The sequence below is a fragment of the Equus asinus genome, chromosome 12 (assembly GCF_041296235.1).
Source record: "Equus asinus isolate D_3611 breed Donkey chromosome 12, EquAss-T2T_v2, whole genome shotgun sequence".
Taxonomy (NCBI): Eukaryota; Metazoa; Chordata; class Mammalia; order Perissodactyla; family Equidae; genus Equus; species Equus asinus.
Window position 1 is genome coordinate 29,941,502 of NC_091801.1, and position 15,480 is coordinate 29,956,981.

The window sequence follows — 15,480 nt, forward strand, 5'->3', positions numbered from 1 at the left end:
GTCACAGTTTGTTGGTAAGATTTTTCCAGTGATTATTAACCCTTCTTGTGTCAGGGGCAGCTACAGTATATGTCAGCCTTATAATGATGATTAATATTATTTATCCCCAAACATTTTTACTCTCACAATCATATGTAAATATCTATTTATTTTGCTACCTTTTTCAAAGAAATAGTGGACACAAGCCCCTCCAAGAAAGAATCTCTTAGGTGAATGAGCCTTTTCTTCTTGTAGGTGGGGTGGGCTCGCCTGGAGTAGCCCTGGTTAGTTGGTGTCTGTGAATTGAGGGAATGGAGACAAATATCAATGGGAGTGAATCCAGCCTCATTGTTCAGCTCAGTAAATCTTTATTGAGCAGCTACCCTGCAGATGGCCTGCACTAGACAATGGGTGCACTGTCTTTGAATAGCTCACAGTTCAGTGAGAGATGAGAGCCAGCATTAGGTGAAGATTTACACTGCCTTTGCTAAGGGCCACAGGAAAATGAAGCGAGGCACTTCTTCCACATTCCTCCTGTTTCCTGATGTGTAAAGAGCAATCTAGCAGTATAATCTACCTGGCCTCTCTCTCTCTCCAGGAAGGAGAATGATTTAGCTAAGGCTCAATTTGGGAGGAGAAGCTTGGTCTGTGGATTTCAGAACCTTCCTCCATTTTCCCTGGGAGTAAGCTGCCTGCAGAAAATTCTGCCCCTGTTGGGAGGAGTCTGGCTGGTGCCCATCACTGCCATGACTTGTGGGTGAGTCTGCCAAGATTTGGGGTTCGGTGTTGTGAAATTTGCTTGCTTGCAACCTCTAACAGCAGCTATATTAGTAATAAAGATGCCACTTGCCCTTATTCTCAATGGGTTCAGGATCAGGTAAGGAAAAGGAGTATTATTTATCAGGGTCCTCAAAGGTCTACAGTAAGAATAGATAGAACAGGAGCACAGAGAAAAGATCCCTAACCTACCCTAGGGGTTCAGGGAAGACTTTTTGAAGAAAATGATCCTGGAACTGAATGTTGAAGGATGAGTAGAGGTCGTCAGCCAACAAGAGAGGAGAGAGGATGTGAAGACTATTCTTGTCTGAGAGAGCATTATTGCGTAAAGGTATAGAGTCAAGAAGCAGAACCGTGTGAGGAACAAACAATGCAAGATTTCTAGAGGGTGAGGTGGACCAGGGGATGTGTGAGATGAGGCCAGAGAGGTACATATGTGGAGTTGGCTTTGTTTTCCAATGCAGCTATGGCTGATGAGGATTATTTTAGGCTGGTTACTTTTAATAAAAGCAACTCTGAGGAGCTGAGTTTGCTTGCCCTTTGTTGGGAAACATTTACATTTGTAAGGGAAATCTCCATCTGTAAAGATGCCTCCCTCCCTGTGCCAGGAGGAAGGTGGGGTGGCCTTATCTCTGGAAACTCTTAATGGGGAAGGCAAGGACTTAAGTTGTTTACTGTCTGGCAACCTTGTGTAACTGACCGCCCCCCCCCCCCAACATCCTCCTTTGTCTTTAGCTGAAGATAATATTTAAGCAGTGGCTTCTGCCATTTACTTAATCTGGTTTGATTCTTATCTAAAAGTTATAGGACCACCCAATAACCAGAACCTACCAGCACTGATACCATTTTAACAACTCTTTTTGCATATTCTTTCCTTTGTCTTGTAAAGAGATAACTCACATACCTATGCCTTAAATTTAGCCTTACTCTTCACCCATTTTGGCAGCAGCAGCTCCCCATGCTAGCAGCAGCTCCTCCTGCCTGTGGGTCCTGTCCCCACGCAGCAGCTCTGACTGTCCATGGGTCCTGTCCCCATGCCAGCAGCAGCAGAAGCAGCAGCAGCGGTGGCAGCAGCAGCTCCTCCTGCCCGTGGGTCCTGTCCCCATGCTATTCCACACTATTCTCTAAGTGAAAGAGCACTACTGCCAGATCTTGAGAGTCCAGGAAATCTTTCTTTCAACTCCTCAGCTCACCGACCCTACATCATGGCCACCACATGAGACTCATAATCCAAAAAATTCCAATGGCTTAAATAACTGGACAGGTATGTCTTGACAGTAAGATGCATCAAACAGACTTGAGGACTTTCATGAAGAACATTCCTACTATGAATCAACAGCCCATGTGGCTATCAACTATAGTGCCTTCTGAGTTACATTAATGCTGTGGAGCATGCATGATGAAGAAGGTGAGTCAGCCAGCCTCTGGGATACTGGCATGGTAATATCTAGAGCACTGTGCTCAGGCTTGGGCATTGCATTTTGTGAGAAACAATGGAACACCAGAAAACATCTAGTTGTGTGAGCAGTACTTAAAAGTAAGTTTGTACAAAAAGGCATTGAAGAAATTGGGCTAAGCCGGATCCACTCTGTGTTGTCAGGCGATAGATTTTTGGCTCTATATAAATATAATTTCTATTAGAGTTGTGTAGAATAAAATGTTGCTGAGAGGTAGTAATTCTAAAATTAGCTAAATGTGCTGAGTCCTACTTTGTGGGAAGCACTGTGCTCGTGATTTAATGCTTCGTCCCATTTAAAGCTTGGAACAGCCCTACTGTGAGGGTGTGATTGTTACTTTCCTTTTAGAGATGAGGAAATGGGCCTTGGTCAAGTTAAACGACTTACCCAAGATAATTAGATTTGAACTCAGCTTTAACAACTACTTGGTTGAGATCAGGAAAATCATGGATAGCCACATCTCAGAGGTATTCTAAAGTCAAAACAAGCATCAGATTTTATTAGAGAGCAACTTTCAAATACTGTAATGCAGCAGAATCCTTTCTAAAATGAGTGGAATCCCAACATTTATCACAGACAAAAGTGGACTTACTGTGTATTAACGTGGAGATAAATCATTGTACTTCCCTCCCTGGACGGCCCAGGCTGGCTGAACCTCCCGCAACCTGAAAAATTCTTAGGACTCAACAAAGCTGAATTTGAAAAACTTTTGGATGAGATGATTTTTAATGATCCTGTGGTTTCTTTTGGGGGATGAGAAGTGGTGCAATGGGGCCCAGATATGGAGAAAGCTGAAAAGCAGCTGCAGTGGTCAGAACCCCATGGCCCATGCTGGGGAAGGCTGTTTTTTTTAAACTAAACTTTTAATTTTTAGGTAATTGTGGATTTGTATGCAATTCTAAGAAATAATATAGAGAGATCCTGTGTACTTTGCTCAGTTTCCCCTAAGGGCAACATCTTAAAAAATTATAGTAGAATATCAAAGCCAGGAGATTGATGTGAATAGAGTCTAGAACATTTCCATCACAAAGGGATCTCTCATATTGCTCTTTAGTAGCTACACCCACTTCCTTCCGCTCCCTCCTTAACTCCTGGCAATCACTAATCTGTTCTTCATTCCTATTATTTTGCATTTCAAGAATGTTATGTAATTGGAGTCATACAATATGTAACCTTTTGAGAATAGCTTTTTCCACTTGGTGCAATTTTCTGTAGATCCATCCAGTTTTTTGCATCTATTGCTGGTTTGTTTCTTTAACCATTCACCCATTGAAGGATATCTGGGTTATTTCCAGTTTTTGGTTATTATGAATAAAGCTGCTATAAACATTGTGCAAACATTTGTGTAAAATACAAGTTTTCATTTCTTTGGGATAAATGTCCAGGAGTGCCATTGGTAGCCAGGTCAAATGTGGTTGCATGTTTAGTTTTTTAGGAAACTGCCAAACTGTTTTCCAGAGCAGCTTTACCGTTTTACATACCCACCAGCACTATCGGTACCCTGGTCTTGGATGTCCAGCCTCCAGGACTGTGAGGAATTTCTGTTGTTAATAAGTTGCCCAGTCTATGGCATTTTGTCATAACGGCCGGCATGGTCTGAGACAATATCTTTTACTCCTTTTCTAATTGGACTTTTTGTTTGTTTTACTGTTGGGGTTTTAGAGTTCTTTATATATTCAGATACTAGTCCTTTGTCAGATGTATGGTTTGCATATCTTTTTATCTTCTTAAAGGATCTTTCACAGAGCAAAAGTTTTCAGTTTTGATGAAGTCCAGTTTATCAATTTTTACTTTTATGGATTATGCTTTTGGTGTCAAGTTTAAGAATTCTTTGCCTACACCTAGATTCTGAAGGTTTCTTCTATTTTTTGAAGGGTGGGGTTAAAATACATGTAATGTAAAATTTGCCATTAGTGACATTTAGTACATTCATAATGTTTTGCAACCATCACTACTATCTAGTTCCAGGACATTTTCATCACCCCAAAAGGAATCCCACGCCCATTAAGCAGTCACTTCCCACTCCTCCCAACCGCTGGTGACCACTGATCTGTTTCCTGTCTCTATGGATTTGCCCATTCTGAATATTTCATAGAGGTGAGATGATACAATATATGGCCTTTTGTGTCTGATTTATTTCACTTGGGTTAATGTTTTCAAGGTTCATCCACATTGTAGCATGTATCAGTACTTCATTCCTTAATGGCTGAATAATATTCAATTGTATGGATATGTTACATTTTTTTAATCTATTCAATTCATGGGCATTTGGGTTGTTTCCACTTTTTATCTATTGTGAATAGTGCTTCTATGAAAATTCTTGTACACGTATTATTTGTACACCTGTTTTTAACTCTTTTCAAGTGCTTGAATGACATATTCAGAGAAATGTCTAAGTCCTCTGCCCATTTTTAAATTGGGTTGTCTCTTTGTTGTTGAGTTGTGAGAGTTCTTTACATATTCCTTATACTACATGCGTAGACATATGATTTGCAAGTATTTTCTCTTATTCTGTGGGTTGTCTTTTCTCTTTCTTGATAGTGTCATGTTGAAATAACTTTCTAGGTCCAAGATGGAGCCACTCCTTCCCAGGGTTTCACATCAGCAAACTGAAACTGAGATCACTTTCATGTTCCTGTACATGCTCTGCTTGACTGGAAGTGCAGTGTATCCACTCAGCCAATTCCTACACACCAAACCACCTCTGGGCTCTATACTTAGTTCCTGTTCCTTCTCACTCTAAACAAGGCTGACTATGTACTCCAGCCACTCAGATATTTTCTACTTTTCTCTTCCCTGCTCTTTAATCTTTATCCTGTAAATGCTTTCTGCCCATTTTGAAGTTTTCTGAAAGGAGACTATCCGCTTTATGAAATATTAAATAAAGTTTGTTTGTATCACCAAAATTATCTTCTTTAATCAATTTTTAACAATCATTTGATACAAAACAGTTTTTAATTTTAGTGAAGTCCAGTTTATTTTTTTTTATTTGTTTTTTGTGCTTTTGGTATTATATCTAAGAAACCATTGCCAAATTTATGGTCATGAAGATTTGACCCCATGTGTTTTTATTAGTGTCTTAGTTTTAGCCTTTTATTTAGACCTTTCATCCATTTTGAGTTAATTTTTATATATGGTGTGACATAAGGGTCCACCTTCATTCTCTTGCCTGTGGATATCCAGTTGTCCCAGCACCATTTGTTGAAGAGACTGTTCTTTCCCCATTGAATGGTCTTTGTACTCTTGTTGAAAATCAGTTGACCATAAATGTATGGTTTTATTTTTGGACTCAATTCTATTCCATTGAATGATATGTCTGTTCATATGCCGGTACCACACTGTATGATTACTTTCAATATGTAGTAAGTTTTGAAAATGGGAAGTATGAGGACTCCAATGTTGTTCTTATTTTCAAGATTCTTTGGGCTACTTGGGGTTCCTTATAATCTTATATGAATTTTAGGATTAGCTTTTACTTCTACAAAAGAGGTCATTGGGATTATGGTAGGGATTGTGTTGAATATGTGTATCTGCTTTGGTGAGTATTGCCATTTTAACAAAATTTGTTCTTCCAACTCTTGAACGTGAGATGTCTTTCCATTTATTTAGGTCTTCTTTAATTTCTTTCAGCAATGTGTTATACTTTTCAGTGTATGTGTCTTATACCTTCTTGGTTAGATTTATTCCTAAGTATTTTTTTTTTTTGATGATACTGTAAATAGAATTTCTTTTTCAATTTTGTTTTTGGATTGTTCTTGCACATGTATAGAAACACAACTGATTTTCGTGTGTTGATCTTGTAGTCTGTAAATTTGCTGAATTCATTTATTAGCTCTAATATTTTTTTTGTGTGCATTCTAAAGGATTTTCTATTTATAGTACATCCTCTGTGAATAGAGGTGGTTCTACCTCTTCTTTCCCCATCTTGTTATCTTTTATTTCTTTTTCTTGCCTAATTGCTCTGGCTGGAACTTCTTGTACAATGTTGAGTAGAAGTGGTGAAAGGGAACATCGTTGTCTTGTTCCTGATCTTAAGAGGAAAGCTTTCAGTCTTTATTATTGAGTATGGTCTTAACTGTGGGTTTGTCTTAAATGGCCTTATCATGGTAAAGAAGTTCTTTTCTATTCTTAGTTTGCTAAGTGCTTTTATTATGAAAGGCTGTTTTTTTGAATTAGTCAAATGTCTTTTCTGCATCAATTGAGAAGATCATGTGTTTTTTCCCCCTTCATCCCATTAATGTGGTGTAATACATTTCTTGATTTTATGTGTTGAATCACTCTTGCATTCTGGGGATAAACTTCACATAGTCATGTTATATGATTTTTTCAATATGCTGCTGGATTTAGTTTGCTAGTATTTTCTAGTGGATCATTGCATCTATATTCATAAGGGATATTGGTCATTAGTTTCCCTTTTTTGTGGTGTCTTTGTCTGTCTTTGATATAAGAGCAATATTGGCCTCATACAGTAGGTTAGGAAGTGTTCTCTTGTATATTTTAGAAGAGTTTGAGAAGGATTAGTGTTAATTCTTATTTAAAGTTTTCATAGAATTCACAAGTAAGACATCTGGTCTGTACTTTTCTTTGTTAGGAGGTTTTTGACTGATTCAACTTCTTTACTTGCTACAAATCTGTTGAAATTTTTAATTTCTTCTTGAGTCAGTTTTGGTAATTTGTGTTATGTCCTTTTCATCTAGGTTATCTCATTTGTTCACCAACAAATGTTCATAGTATTCTTTAATAATCCTTTTTATTTCTATAGTATCAGTACTAATGTACCCACTTTCATTTCTAATTTTAGTTATTTATATCTCTTCTCTTTTTTCTTAGTCAATTTAGCTAAATTTTTGTCAATTGTGTTGGTCCTCTCAAGGAACCAACTTTTGGTTTTGTTGATTCTTTGTATTGTTTTTCTATACTCAATTTCATTTATTACTGCTCTCATCTTTATTATTTCCTTCCTTCTTCTGGCTCAGCATTTAGTTTGCTCTTTTTTTTTCTAATTCTTTAAGGTGTAAAGTTAGGTTATTGGTCTGTGATCTTTCTTCTTTTTAATGTAGATGTTTTCACCTATAAATTTCCCTCTGATCACTGCTTTTGCTGCATACCATAAAGTTAGTATGTTGTGTTTTAATTTTCATTCATTTCTGAGTATTTTTTAATTCCCTTCTTGATTTCTTCTTTGACTCATTGATTGTTTGAGTGCATTGTTTAATTTCCACTTATTTATGAGTTTTTCAGTTTTCCTCTTGTTATTAATTTCTAGGTCCATTCCATTGTGGTTGGAGAACATGCTTTGTATGATTCCAATCATTTAAGACTTATTGAGACATTTTTTGTGACCCAACATATGGTCTATTCGGGAGAATGTCCCATGTGCATTGGAGAAGAATGTTTATTCTGCTGTTGTTGAGTGGAGTGTTTTACAGATGTCTATTATGTCTAGTTGGTTTATAGTGTTGTTTAAGTACTCTGTTTCCTTATTGACCTTCTGTTTAGATGTTTTATGCATTTATTGAAAGTGAGGGATTAAAGTTTCTAACTGTTGTTTTAGAACTCTCTATTTCTCCCATCAATTCTGTCAATGGTTGCTTCATGTGTTTTGGGGCTCTATTGTTTGATGTGTATATATTTATAATTAGCAATATATAATGCCCTACTATTCTGTTTTTAAACATTTTTGACTAAAAGTCTATTTTGTCTGATATAAGTACAGCTACCCTAGCTCTCTTTTGGTTGCTATTTTCATGGTAAAAAATAGTACAATTTACATGGAAGAAATTTTTTTCCCATCTTTTTACTTTCAACCTCTTTGTGTCTTTGAATTTAAAGTGAGGCTCTTGTAGACAGCATGTGGTTGGGTCATGTTTTTATTCATTCTGCCAATGTCTTTCTTTTAAGTGCAGAGTCTAAATAATTTACACTTAAAGGGATTATTGATAAGGAAGGACTTTGTTCTGACATTTTGTTCTTCTTTTTCTATAAGTCTTGTATCTTTTACTTCCTCAGTTCCTCCATATGGCCTTCTTTTGTGATTGATTGATTTTTTTCTAGTATACCATTTTGATATCCTCCTCATTTCCTTTTTTGCATACTTTAAGATTTTTTTCAGTCATTACTCTGAGGATTACAATTAATATCCTAAATTCGTAGATACCAACTTACCTTTAATAGAACAAAAGTTTGCTCCTATACAGCTCCATCCACCTCCCCTTTATGTTTTGTCACAAATTGTATCTTTATACATTGAGTGCTAATTAACATACAGTTTATAATTATTTTTCTTTGACTTTGTTTTTTAAATTATATAGAGAACAAAAAGAAAAGTTAAAAACCCCAAATACAATAATATTGGCTTTATATTTACCTAGATTGTTACCTTTATTGGTGTTCCTTATTTTTTCATATGAATTTGAGTTACTGTATAGTGCCCTTTAATTTCATCTTGAAGGAGTTCTTTTAGTACTGCTTGTGAGGCAATGCTCTTAGTAATGAACTTCCTCAGGTTTTGTTTACCTGAGAATCTTAATTAGTTCTTCATTTTTGAAGGATGGTTTTGCCATATATACTGACCATTTTCTTTCAGCACTTTAAATATGTCATTGCATAAACTTCTGGTTTCTGATGAGAAATTTGCTGTTAATCTTATTGAGTATCCCTTGTACATGATAAGGCATGTCTCTTGCTGCTTTTTCTCTTTATATTTGACTTTTGACAATTTATTTATAATGTGTTTCAGTGTGGATCTCTTTGAAGTTATCCTACTTAGAGTTTGTTGATCTCCTCAGTTGTGTGGATTCACGCTTTTCATCAAATTTTGGAAATCTTTGGCTATTATTTCTTCAGATATTATTTCTGCCCCTTTCTCTCTTTCCTCCACTCTTGGATTCTCATTGTAGGTATGTTGGTCTTCTTGATGGTTTCCCACAGGTCCCTCAGGATCTGTTCGTTTATCTTCATTCTTTTTTCTTTCTGCTCCTCAGACTTGATAATTTACTTGTCATACCTTCAAGTCCCTGACTCTTTCTTCTGCCTGCTCACATCTGCTGTTGAACTCCTGTAGTAAATTTTTCATTTCAGTTATTATGCTTTTCAGCAGTGGAATTTTTATTTGGTTCCTTTTTATAATTTCTATCTTTTTATTGGTATTCCCTATTCGTTCATACATCATTCTCCTAGTTTTCTTTTGCTGTTTGTCTATAGATTCCTTTGACTCTATCAGAATATTTAAGACAGTTGATTTAAAGTCTTCATCCAGCAAATCCAAAATTTGGGCTTCCTCGTGGATTGTGCCTATCAATTTCTTTCTTTCTTTTTTTTTCTGTTGCAGGGGTCATAATTTTGTGTTTCTTTTTATGTCTTATAATTTTTGTTGAAAGTTGGAATTTGAGTATTATAATATGGTAGCTATGGATCAGATTCTCCCTCTTCCTCAGCATTTACTCTTCTGCTTGTTGAGGGCTGCAACTGTCCATTTGTTTAGTGTCTTTCCACACTACTTTGGCAAAGACTGCGTTCTTTGTCATGTGTGGTCACTGAAATCTCTGTTCAGTTATCTTAGTAATCAGCCAGTGACCTGACAGAGTTTTTCTTAAATGCCAAAATAAGCACCTTCTCTCCTTGTTTAGCAGTTCTCTGATTGTTCTAAGTTTTTTTTAAAGTTAGGTTTCCTGAGTTCTGAAAAAGTTGATTCTGTTATTTTTGCCAACTTAATGGTAGCTTCAGTGGAGGAATTGAACCTTGGTGCTCCTTCCTCCACTGTTTTTTGTACCTTCTTTATGTTTTTTCTGAAAAACTTAGTTTTACATTTTACATTTAAGTCTGTGATCCATTTTGAGTTAACTTTTGTATAAGATATACAAAATGATGAGATGATGAGACTTAGTTGAGGTTCTTTTAAAAAATTTTTATCTATATATGTCTGACTACTCCAGCACTATGTGTTAAAAAGCTGTCTTTCCTCCATTGATTTGTTTTTTACACCTTTGTCCAAAAAGTTGAGCACATTTGTTTAGCTCTGTTTCTAGGTTTTCTGTTGTGTTCCCTTGGTGTATGTGTCTATCTTTTCTCCAGTACCGCACAGCTTTCATTATTAGGGCTATATAATAAGTCTTGAAATTGGGTAGACTCATTTTACCCACTTTATTCTTCTTTTTCAAAATTGCTGTAGGTATTCTACTTCTTTTGACTTTCAGTCTAAATTGTAGATTAATGTTGTTTACATCTATAAAAAAACTTGCTTGGATTTTGATAGGAATTACTTTAAACCTGTGTATTAATTTGGGGGAATTGATATCTTATGATGTTGAGTCTTCCAATTCATGAACATGGTCTATCTCTTGATTCATTTAGGTATCATTTGATTTTTTTCATTATCATTTTGTAGTTTTTAGCATAAAAGTCTTTATATGTTTTGTTAGATTTATATCTATGTATTTCACTTTCTTTGAGTGAATGTAAATGATACTATATTTTTTTAATTTTTGACTTCCACGTATTCATTGCTGATGTATAGAAATATAGTTAATTTTTACATGTTTGTGTTTTGTCCTGCAACTCTGCTAAAATTACTTAGTAGTTTGAAGAGGATTTTCTTTTGAAGATTTCTTGGAATTTTCTATGGAGACAGTCATGTCATCTGCAAATAAGAGCAGTTTTATTTCTTATTTTCTGATCTGTTTGTTGTTTATTTCCTTTTCTTGTCTTATGCACTGACTAGAATGTCAAGCACCCTATTGAAAAACAGTGATGAGGTGACAGAGCGTTCATCCTTGTCTTGTTCCTAATCTTAGGAGAAAACTCATCCAGTCTTTCACCATTGAGTATAATTTAGCTTTAGCTTGTGTGTGTGTGTGTTGGTAGATGTGCTTTATCAAGTTAAGGAAGTTTTCCTCTGTTCCTATTTCTGAGAGTTTTTATCATGACTGGATGTTGTGTTTTGTTAAGTAATTTTCCTACATCTATTGATATGATCATGTGAGTTTTCTTATTTAGCTTGTTAATATGGTGGACTACATTGGATTTTTGAATATTGACCTACATTTGTATCCGTGAGGTATACTCAGTTGATTATGGCATATAAAACTTTTTATACATTGCTGAGTTCTATTTACTAATATTTTGTTAAGATTTTTAACTCCTATTCATGAGGGATACTGGCCTTTAATTTTTGCCCCCTTTTTTTTTTAACTGTCTTTGTCTGGTTTTGATATTGGGGTAACGCTAGTCTCATAAAATGAAATGTTTCCTCCTCTTCAACTTTCTGGATGAGAGTGTGTAGAATTGGTGGTAACTCTTCTTTAATTGTTTGGTAGAATTCTACACTGAAAAAATTGGAGCCTGGAGAATTCTGTTTTGGGGAGTTGATTATGGATTAAATTTCCTTGATAGTTACAGGGATATTCAAGTTATTTATTTCAAATTGGATGAGTTGTAGTAGTTTGTGTTTTTCAAGGAATTGATCTATTGCATCTAAGTTGTCCATTGTGTGTACAGATTTACTCATAGTATTGCTAATTTTTCTTTCGGTATCTCAAGGGTTTGTAATCATATTCATTGTTTATTTCTGAGAGGTAATTTGTGACTTCTTTCTTTTTTTCTTAGTCAGTTTTGCTATAGGTTCAGTAATTTATCAGTATTTTCAATGAAACAGCTCTCTTTTTTGTGATTTTTTCTACTGTTTTTCTTTTATCAGTTTTATTGATTTCTTCTCTTTATTGTTTCCTTCCTTTTGTTTGCTTGGGTTTATTCTAATGTTCTTTTTCTAGTTTCTTGAGATGAGAGCTTAGACGATTGATTTGAGATTTTCCTCTTTTCTAGTGTAAGCACTTAGTGATATAAATTTATCTCTCAGCAATGTCTTAGCTATGTCCTACAAATTTTGATATGTTTTATTTTCATCTATCTTTTATTTTCCTTGAGATTTTCTCTTTGACCCATGGATTATTGGGAAGTGTGTTGTTCAGTTTCCAAGTGTTTAGAGATTTTTTCTGTAATAGTTCTGTTATTAATTTCTATTTTTCTCTTTGGTTGGAGGACATCAATTCTTTTTAATTTGTTGAGGTTTTATTTATGGCACAGAGTATTGTCTATCTCAGTATATATATATATATATATTTTTTTTTTTTTAAAGATTGGCACCTAAGCTAACATCTGTTGCCAATTTTTTTCTTCTTCTTCTCCCCAATGCCCCCCAGTACATAGTTGCATATTCTAGTTCTAGATCCTTCTAGTTGTGCTATGTGGGATGCCACCTCAGCATGGTGTGATGAGTGGTGCCATGTCCGTGCTGGGGATCTGAACTGGCAAAACCCTAGGCCACTGAAGCAGAGCACACAAACTTAACCACTCAGCCATGGGGCTGGCCCCATCACTATATGTTAAATGAGTACTTGAAAAGGATGTGTATTCTGCAGTTTTTGGGTGGAGTGCTCTATAAATATTAATTAAATCCTATTGGTTATTGGTTGTCTTGTGTGCTTGTACATCTTTGTCAATTATTTCTAGTTATTCTATCAATTGTTGAGAAAGGGGTGTTAAAGCCTGCAATTAAATTGCGGATTTGTCTATTTTTCCTTTCAGTTCTATCAGCTTTTGTTTCATATATTTTGCTGCTCTTTTCTTTGGTGCATACAAATTTAGGATTGCTATATCCTCTTTGTGAACTGATCCTTTTCTCATTAATAATGTCCTTATGTTTCACCAACAACTCTCTGACACAAACTGCATGTCCTACCATGCAATTCAATTTTTGCACTAATACCCAGACTCAGCACATACCGTACAAGTTAAGGGCTCAGTCCTACTGGACTACCACCAACTGATATACCAGACACAAGTCTTGGGTATCTCCAAGCTATCCACGCTATGCACCACTGGCTAAAAATTCAGGGGTACCTATGATGCCCCTCAAGTTTGATAACTTGCTAGAAAGACTCACAGAAGTCAGGAAAATTCTATACTTATTATTCCCTTTTGTTATAAAAGATACAATTTGGGAATAGCCAAATAGAAGAGATGCATAGGGCAAGGTCAGGAGTGGGAGGGATGCAGGAGTTTCTGTTCTTGTGGGGTCCAGGTTCCCCACTCTTTCTTACATTGACATGTTCACCAACTGGAAATCTCTCAGAGCCTCATTTCTTGGAGTTTTTATTGAGATTTCATTATGTAGGCGTGACTGATTAAATTATCGACCACGTAATTGTACTAAATCTCCAGCTCCTCTCCGCTCTCTGGAGGCTAAAAGTTTCAACTCTTTAATCATGTGGTTGGTCTTGCTTGCATGGCCAGTCTTCCCTTTGAAACTGTTGAAGGGACCACCATGAACCACCTTGTTAACATAAACTCAGGTGTGGTAGAAAGGGGCTTATCATTATGAATAACGAAAGATGCTCATATCAGGAAATTCTAAGGGTTTTTGAAGCTCTGTGCCAGTTACTGAGGACAAAGATCAAATATATTATTTTATTATACCACAACCCTCCTCTATCTCTGTTACTTTTATTTGCTCTGAAATATCCTTTATTTGATATTAATATAGCACTCCTGCTTTCTTTTGATTAGTATTTGCATGATATACTTTTTTCATTTTTTGAAAAATTTTCAACCCACCTATATCATTATATTTTAAGTGAGTTTCTTGCAGAAAGAAAATAGTTGAACCATGTTTTTAACTCATTCTGATAACACCTGTCTCTTAATTGGTATATTTAGAACATTTACATTTAATGTAATGATATGTTAGGACTTATGTCTGTCATTTTATTTTTGTTTTTGTTTGTGTTCTTTATGCCTTTTTGCTATCCTATGAGTTACTTGAATATTTTTTAGTATCCAATTTTGATTTATCTATAGTATTTTTCAGTGTATCTATTTGTATAGTTTTTTAATACTTGCCTTAGGTATTGTATATACAAAACTTATTGTAGTCTACTGATGTCTTCATTTTGCCAGTTTGAGTAAAATGTAAAAAACTTACTCCTTTTACAGCCCTTTATTTCCTCTCATTTATAATATAGTTATTTCAAATATTTTCTCTACCTGCATTTAGAACTGCATCAGACAGTGTAATAAAGTTTGCTTCAACCACCAAATTCAAGAAGAGAAGGAAAGTCTAATATTTTACTCATAGTTTTGCTTACCTTGTTCTTGTTTACTCCTGGATCTTCCAAGGTTCCTTCTTTTTTTTTTTTTTTTTTTTAAAGATTTTATTTTTTCCTTTTTCTTCCCAAAGCCCCCCGGTACATAGTTGTATATTCTTTGTTGTGGGTCCTTCTAGTTGTGGTATGTGGGACGCTGCCTCAGCGTGGTCTGATGAGCAGTGCCATGTCCGCGCCCAGGATTCGAACCAACGAAACACTGGGCCGCCTGCAGCGGAGCGCGCGAACTTAATCACTCAGCCACGGGGCCAGCCCCCCAAGGTTCCTTCTTTTAAAGTTTCCTTTTTGTTTATATAAAACTTGCTTCAGCCATTCCTTTAAGGGTAGATATGCTGGCAGGAAATTCTCCTTGTTTTCTTTTACTTGAGACTGTCTTGGTTTTTCCCTTCATTCTGTAGGATATGTGTATGTCTATTCTGTATGTATGTATATATATGTACATATATCCCTTCATTCTGTAGGATACATGTATATACATATATACATATATAATTTATTTTTTACTGGATATGTGATTCTGTGTGGACAGTTCTCTCAGTACTGAAAAATGGTGCCACTTCCTCCTGGCTTCTATGGTTTGTGATGAGAAATCTGCTGTCACTTGAATAGTTTTGCCTTATGGTTAAAGTTCTCTTACTTTCTTCCTGCTTTCAAGATTTTTATTTTGTCTTTAGTTCTAAGAAGTTTGATTATGATGAGTCTTGATGTAGACTTCTTTGGACTTATCCTTTTTGAGATTCACTAAGCTTTTTGAACTTTTAGGTTTATGTTTTTTGCCAAATTTGGGAAGTTTTTAGCCATTAATTACATTTAGCCATTAGTGTACTTTCTCAGCTCTGCCCTTTATCTCCCCACCTCCAGGACTCCCATGACATGGATGCGAGATCTTTTGTTACAATCCTAAAATTCTCTGAAGGTCTGTTAATTATTTTTCAATCTGTTTTCTCTCTGTTCATCAGATTGGGTAATATCTATTGTTTTACTTTCCAGTTTACTGATTCTTCCTCTGTCCCCTCCATTCTGCTATGTGAGCTCATCAATTGAGCTTTTTATTTCAGGTGCTGTATTCTTTTTGGTTCTAAAATTTCCATTATTTCTTCTTCATATCT

The 15,480-nt window shown here is 35.6% G+C and overlaps 1 long non-coding RNA gene across 1 annotated transcript in view; it reads left to right on the plus strand.

Moving 5' to 3' along the window:
- Window positions 1–475: 475 nt before the first annotated feature.
- LOC139039839 (uncharacterized) overlaps window positions 476–15,480 on the plus strand; it is a 91,995-nt gene continuing 76,990 nt past the window's right edge. The window contains exon 1 of the long non-coding RNA XR_011493048.1: window positions 476–736. This is a non-coding gene — a long non-coding RNA (uncharacterized lncRNA). The remainder of the gene's footprint in view (window positions 737–15,480) is intronic.